We start from the raw sequence: 7,026 nt of genomic DNA, 5'->3' as shown, positions 1-7,026 counted from the left end.
AAGGAAGACGCTCCTAGGGAATCCCCCGATGCCCCAAGCCTGTCCCTACCCCCACATCAATCTCAACAGCGAAGGTGGGACCAAACTATGACCCCCCACCCCCACTAGGTGATGGAACTGATCAAAGGAGCCCAGAGCAATTTGTCATGGTTCTGGGTCATTTTGACCCAGCTTTTTCAGTTTCTTATATTTTGGTATATTTCTATATTATTGATTATTATTCTAGATTAAGTTCAGTGTCTGTCTGCATCCTTGTAAATTGTTTCTTGCTTCCTGTTTTACTTTGAAGGTCCGTGTCTGGTGTCTGTGTGTTCAGTTTAACCTGCCTCCTGTCTCGTTAGCCCAATCCCTCCCAGCTGTGTCTCCCTCATGTTTTCCATTCCCTGATAACTCCCCTGTGAACCAATCTTGTGTTGGTTCAGTTGGGATCATTGAGAATAAATAATTTATTTTTGGTAAGACCATCATTTTTATAGCAGCAACCCTTCCCATGAGTGATATGGGTAGACATTTCCACCTAGCCAGATCACCTTCTACTTTCTTTAAAAGTGGGATATGGTTTAATTTAGTTAGATCTGCAAGCTTGGGAGAAACATTATTACCTAAATATTTTATATTTCCTGATTGCAGTGGTGTAGAAGAAGAATTATGGAAGGAGCAATTAATCGGAAGGACTGAAGATTTTGACCAGTTAATTGAGTAATCTGATATTCTTGCAAAAAAGTTTATCAATGCAATTACCCCAGAGAGATTAGTTTGTGAATTTTGGAGAAAGAGTAACACATCATCTGCATAAAGACTGATTTTATGTTCCATATTCTTGCATTTTATGCCCTTAATTACTGAATTCTGTCTAATTGCTGCTGCTAGTGGTTCAATAAAAATTGCGAACAGTGAAGGGGAGAGTGGGCCTGGTGCCTCTCAGGAGACAGAAGCTGGAGGATGTTTGGTCATTTGTTTTGACACAAGCTGTTGGGGAATTGTATAATATTTTTAACCAGTTAATGAAAGAGGTTCCAAAACCAAATTTGTGTAAAGTTGCAAATAGAAATTTCCAGTTAACTCTGTCAAACGCTTTTTCTGCATCTAAAGAAAATATTGTAGTTTCGATGTTTTTACTGTATGAGTAGTCTATCAAATTAAGTAATCTACGTGTATTTGTTGATGAGTGCCTACCTTTTATGAAACCAGTTTGGTCAGGATGAATTAAGAGGGGGGCTATTTTCTCTAATCTCTTTGAGAGAGCTTTGCAGATTATTTTAAGGTCTACATTTATAAGGGATATTGGACGATAGCTTGAGGGATATACAGGGTCTTTGCCTGGTTTTAGCAGGAGATTAATGTTTGCAGAATTCATATTTGATGGAAGTCTGCCCTTTTCTTTGATTTCCAACAACGTTCTGTAAAAAATTGGGGCTAGAATCGTCCAGAATTCTTTGTAGAATTCTACAGGGAAGCCGTCTGGACCTGGAGCCTTATTATTGGGCATACTTATCAGGGCTTCCTGGAGTTCACCTGGTGTCAGTGGCAAATCCAGTGGCGAATTCATTTTACTGTTTAGGTGTGGACATAAAGTCACCCTCTATCATGTAGGCAACAGAACATAGTAATTTTCTTAAATTCTCATTCACAGCAGGTGTCCTACATAACAGATTCAAACTAAGCACATCCATTAGAATTGAAATTTAGATAGGAATAATCTTTGTATTCTTATGTTATGTATGATTAAAGAATTGCTTCAGTACTTCAACTTTTACTGGAATATATATATTTTTTATATTAGTATCTGTACTTCTACATAAGTAAAGAAAGTGTACTTTTGCCACCTGTGGTGCTCATGCTCGGGACAGGGTGCTAATGACTCTGCTTCTGAATACCTTGCTTGTAACAACTGGCTATTTGAGCTACAGTTGTCTGGTCACTCTCCTCTGACCTCTGGCATCAACAAGGTATATTCACACAGGGAACTGCCGCTCACTGAATACTTCCTCTTTTTCAAACCATTTTCAGTAAACCCTAGAGATGAGTGTGTGGGGAAAATCCCATTAGATCAGCAATTTCTGAAACACTCAGACCAGCCCACCTGGCACCAACAACCATTCCACATTCAAAGTCACTGAAATCACCTTTCTTCAGCCTTTTGGATACTTAATTGCTTCTGAAGATTGTGTTGACTTTTCTGGATACCATGTCTAAAAGCATAGAGTTGCCTAGTATGTGATTTGTTATTTAGATATTTATGTTATGTAATAAAGTGGCCAGTGAGTGCAGGTGTAAAACTAAGAACTAGAGCCCGTGGAATACAGACAGCAAGTAAAACTAAACAGGACGTGAAAGAAAGCTACTCTTCAAAATAAAACAGGAAACAACCGAAGGAAACAAAAGAAAAACAAACGACCCACCTAAACACCTAATATAAACCAAATAAAGCCTTGTGTTTTTTAAAACAAGAATAGAAAAAAGAGAAAAAAGAAAGCCCTATGACCTTTTACATTTTGTGGCCTATTTGTTCTACTTCAGTTTGAGCCTGATTGGGCCTAATTTATAGTTTCAGCAGAGGAGCTGCTTGTCATTCTTGCTAAAGAAACATGATATGATGCTGCCCTCTCCTGTACACTTAAAGAATTTATGATTAAGCCAATCATGCCGCTCATAAATCATAAAAAAAAACCCAACTTTCTGTTTACCTGGTGTTCAGCTTATCTGATCTCTGATCTCCTGTGAGGATCAAGGCAGAACTTGACCTGTGGGAACTTTATTTGATTTCCGCATGTTTATTTTTTTTCATTTACAGTGAAAGCCACAGTGAACACTGAAAATTCAGGTGATCAGTTCTGACCTGCATAAAGAGAGAGAGAAACCTGATTAGCGCTGTTTAGCTTACACTGTAAAAAATGTTTGTGAAAATTACAGTGGAAAATTTCCAAAGGCAACAGTACTGGACCATAAAGTAAAAAATAATACCTTACTTTACCAGAAACATTCAGTTAATGTTTACTGTTAATGTGTTTTAAAAAAAACAACAACCTACAGTTCTAGGTGAAAATATATTTTTCATTTGTAAAAGTACAGTGAGTATACCATAATTTCAAAAGTAATTGCAATAAAATACATTTGAGGCATTTTGCTCTACATTTAACTTTACTTAACAACCAGCCATCATTTTGAAAAATCATAGTCTCAATTTCTGCAAAAAAACATGTTAAGTATTAAAAAAATAAATTTCAGAGGAAAAAAATGCTTCAGAGTTTAAATGTTTTTTTCTGAACTGTATGGGGAATCTGTTTCCACAGTTAGGAACATATTGAGAAAATGGATGACCACAGGCTCAGTTCAAGTTAAGGCTCGAAGTGTCAGACCAAGAAAAATCTCGGATAGACAGAAGCGACGAATGGAGAGACCAGTCAGAGTCAACCCACAGACCAGCACCAAAGACCTACAACATCATCTTGCAGCAGATGGAGTCACTGTGCATCGTTCAACTATTCGGCGCACTCTACACAAGGAGATGCTGTATGCGAGAGTGATGCAGAGGAAGCCTTTTCTCCGCCCACAGCACAAACAGAGCTGCTTGAGGTATGCTAAAGCACATTTGGACATGCCAGCTTCATTCTGGAATAAGGTGCTGTGGACTAATGAAACTAAAATTGAGTTATTTGGGCATAACAAGGGGTGTTATGCATGGAGGAAAAAGAACACAGCATTCCAAGAAAAACACCTGCTACCCACAGTAAAATATGGTGGTGGTTCCATCATGCTGTGGGGCTGTGTGGCCAGTGCAGGGACTGGGAATCTTGTCAAAGTTGAGGGACACATGGATTCCACTCAGTATCAGCAGATTCTGGAGACCAATGTCCAGGAATCAGTGACAAAGCAGAAGCTGGATCTTTCAACAAGACAACGACCTGAAACAGTGCTCAGAATCCACTAAGGCATTCATGCAGAGGAACAAGTACAACGTTCTGGAACGGCCATCTCAGTCCCCAGACCTGAATATTATTGAAAAGCTGTGGTGTGAGAGCTGTCCATGCTAAGAAGACATCAAACCTGAATTAACTAGAGATGTTTTTTTTAAAGAGGAATGATCCAAATTACCTTCAACCACAATCCAGACTCATTGGAACCTACAGGAAACGTTTAGAGGCTGTAATTTCTGCAAAAGGCGGATCTACTAAATATCGATTTCATTTCTTTTTTTTGTGGTGCCCAAATTTACGCACCTGCCTGATTTTGTTTGAACAATTATTGCACACTTTCTGTAAATCCAACAAACTTCATTTCACTTCTCAAATATCACTGTGTGTGTCTCCTATATGATATATTTAACTGACATTTTTTAGTGTAACAACCAACGATTTATACAGGAAAATAATGACTATTATCAAGGTTGCCCAAACTTTTGCATCCCACTGTAGTTTGGATTAAAAGGCTTTGTATCTTTTAGTTACAACAGTCTTTTGTCCAACCCGGGCTTTTGCTGAACAAAGCAGACTCCCACTATCTCTTCCTAGGCCAGCACCTGCCGCTGGCCCTGAACTTTATCCTTCTGAGCAATACAGTTAGCAGATAACATAGTGAAACATCGTTAGGCCTAGCTAAGCAGTTTTCACAAGGTCTTGCTGATACATACTTACTTCATCTTGAGCATGCAAAGGTTATACAAAAAACATACAGTGAAATTCTTAACACCTAAATCTAAATGTGAGGGTTAACTAGAATTTTCCCATTACAGATGACATCGATTTTTCACGTTTCAAGTTGTAAATGGAGAGCAGGTTCAAACCTAAGGATTGCTGTCCCTGCTGTTGCTTTGTAGTCCTACAGTTGTGGTGAGTTTGGGCAGTAGCACAAAGTTTGGTTTTCATGCACTTTGCTGCCTCAGTTATTATATAGATTTTTTTTACACATTTCTATGATACAGTGAAGACAGTAAATATGAAAATTCCTGGATACGTTATATATAGTTTTGATTAAAAGGCTTCATATAATGGTGGATTAACCATTACAGAATCAAAACATGATTTAGGTCATTACCAGAACTGTTCATTTATAAACCTCATATATCATATTTATAGCAGGCCTTTAGTGACCTTTGTACTAAAGAAATACACACGGAAGCACAAACTTGTATCAGGTAAATTTATTATGGAGTCGGGGCAAGGTCTAAAGAAATTATTATAGCAAAGTTTTACTTATCCGTTTTTTAAAAGTGAGTCTGAAATACCACAACTTACAACAATAACAACAAATGATAAGCATAATGCATCATAATGCTCAGTGTTTTAATAGGTAAAAGAGGAAAATGGATGGGCCTCTTTGCTGGTCTGCTAATCAGAAGGATGTGGAAAAATGTTATACAGTGAAGTGAAACTACTTTCTCCCTCAATCTCATTCAGTCTGTTAGATCTGCTAAAACTGTGGCAAGGAGCCACGGGTCAGACTCGAACCTGGACCGGCTGCTCTAAGCCGTCGCTCACTCGAAACACTGAGCTAAACCAACACCATGCTGAATTTGCATATCCATCCTAGTCTATGTTTGGAAGATATTACAAATATTGACATTACAAATATCATTCTTGTCTTACATTCATTTCTTTAGATAGAAAAGCTTGCCATAGAAAAATTACATTATTAACACACCCAAAGAAATGTAACGTTTTTTCTGTAATTGGCAGCAGTTAAAAACTTCCAAAATCATAAACCTAGTTCTTCCTCCCTTAACCCATCTTTCAACCCATTTCTTTTTTTATGCTAAAATTTCTTCAGTTGCTGTGTACTTAAGGGTCATTTTGTGCTGAGCATGTTTAGCGCTGTTGTAGATTTGTAAAGACAATACATGTTGGTAAAGCAAAAGATCTCACTCTTTCCTTTAGTGCTCTTTGTTCTGTAGTGGGGTGAATTAAAGTGCAAAAAGGGGTGAATCAGAATTAAATAACACTAACATGTCACAGTTTGTGAGCACACAAAAACTGTAGAAAAATGCAGTTTGTCAAAGTCGCCATATATAGGATTTCACTCACTCCATTTGGTTCTTTTGAAACAACCCGTTGAAATCAATATTTGACTTATTGTCCAGTTAAATCAATGTTGAAGCTGTCATTTTTAGCATCTACATAGATGTTAAAATCACCCTCAATAATGTTCTCTCCAAAGCAATTACTGTAGAATTACTGTAGCCCGATCCGGCGGGGAGGTGTGGGAAGCCAGATCGGGCGCCCCCCTTCCGGCTCTCCTCTCTGCTTTCTCCTATCTCGTCCCTTTTGTCTTACTTCTCTCTGTCACATTTTCTATCCCTTTGAAGAAGTTAGGCTCCATAAATGCTAAAGAGGTAAGTATTATTTCTCAGTTGCAGTGAGAAATAAACTGTAGGAAACTAAACAGAAGAAAGAAGAAGAGAAATAACAATTTAACATAAACCAGTGACACAATCCAGGGCCTGATCAACCCTGGCAGGGCCTTCTTGGATGAGGGTGTCTAGTGATAATGGCCAAAACACCTGATGAATCCAAGGTCCACTACTGATGATATCTCCCAAATTTAAAATGATAATCTAGATCGATCTCTAATCCCTAAACCTAACCAAGGAAGGTAAATGGCAGATTAGCCTGGGTAAAAGACCGAAAGTTGAGGCACACAACGATGTGTGCTGCACACAGAGAGAGGTATCATTTCAGAAACACCAGGAAGACTGAAGCTCGTTGCAGGGATAAAGCAGGACTCATGATCTTCACCAGCAGCTCTTTTTTTGAACATAAAGATATTATATTCAGTCCTGTAGAAAGTTAAATATTTAAATATATATTATGCTCTCTTGTTACTCTGGTATGAATGATTCCGTATTACTTTATGATAAATAACACACTATTGGCAAAAAACGGTGAAAGAATTCCGGATCAGAAGTTTTTAGTTCAACATACAAGTGACGACCTTTGACCTTCATCAGGTTTTATTCAATTGTGTCAGAGAAAACATCACATCCTCTTCATGCAGCTGACTACATTCAGTGTTTAAAACAGGAGTTGAGCA

Source organism: Perissodus microlepis, chromosome 13 (assembly GCF_051167445.1).
Source record: "Perissodus microlepis isolate ML-2025 ecotype Zambia chromosome 13, ASM5116744v1, whole genome shotgun sequence".
NCBI lineage: Eukaryota > Metazoa > Chordata > Actinopteri > Cichliformes > Cichlidae > Perissodus > Perissodus microlepis.
This window is presented reverse-complemented; position numbering follows the sequence as displayed.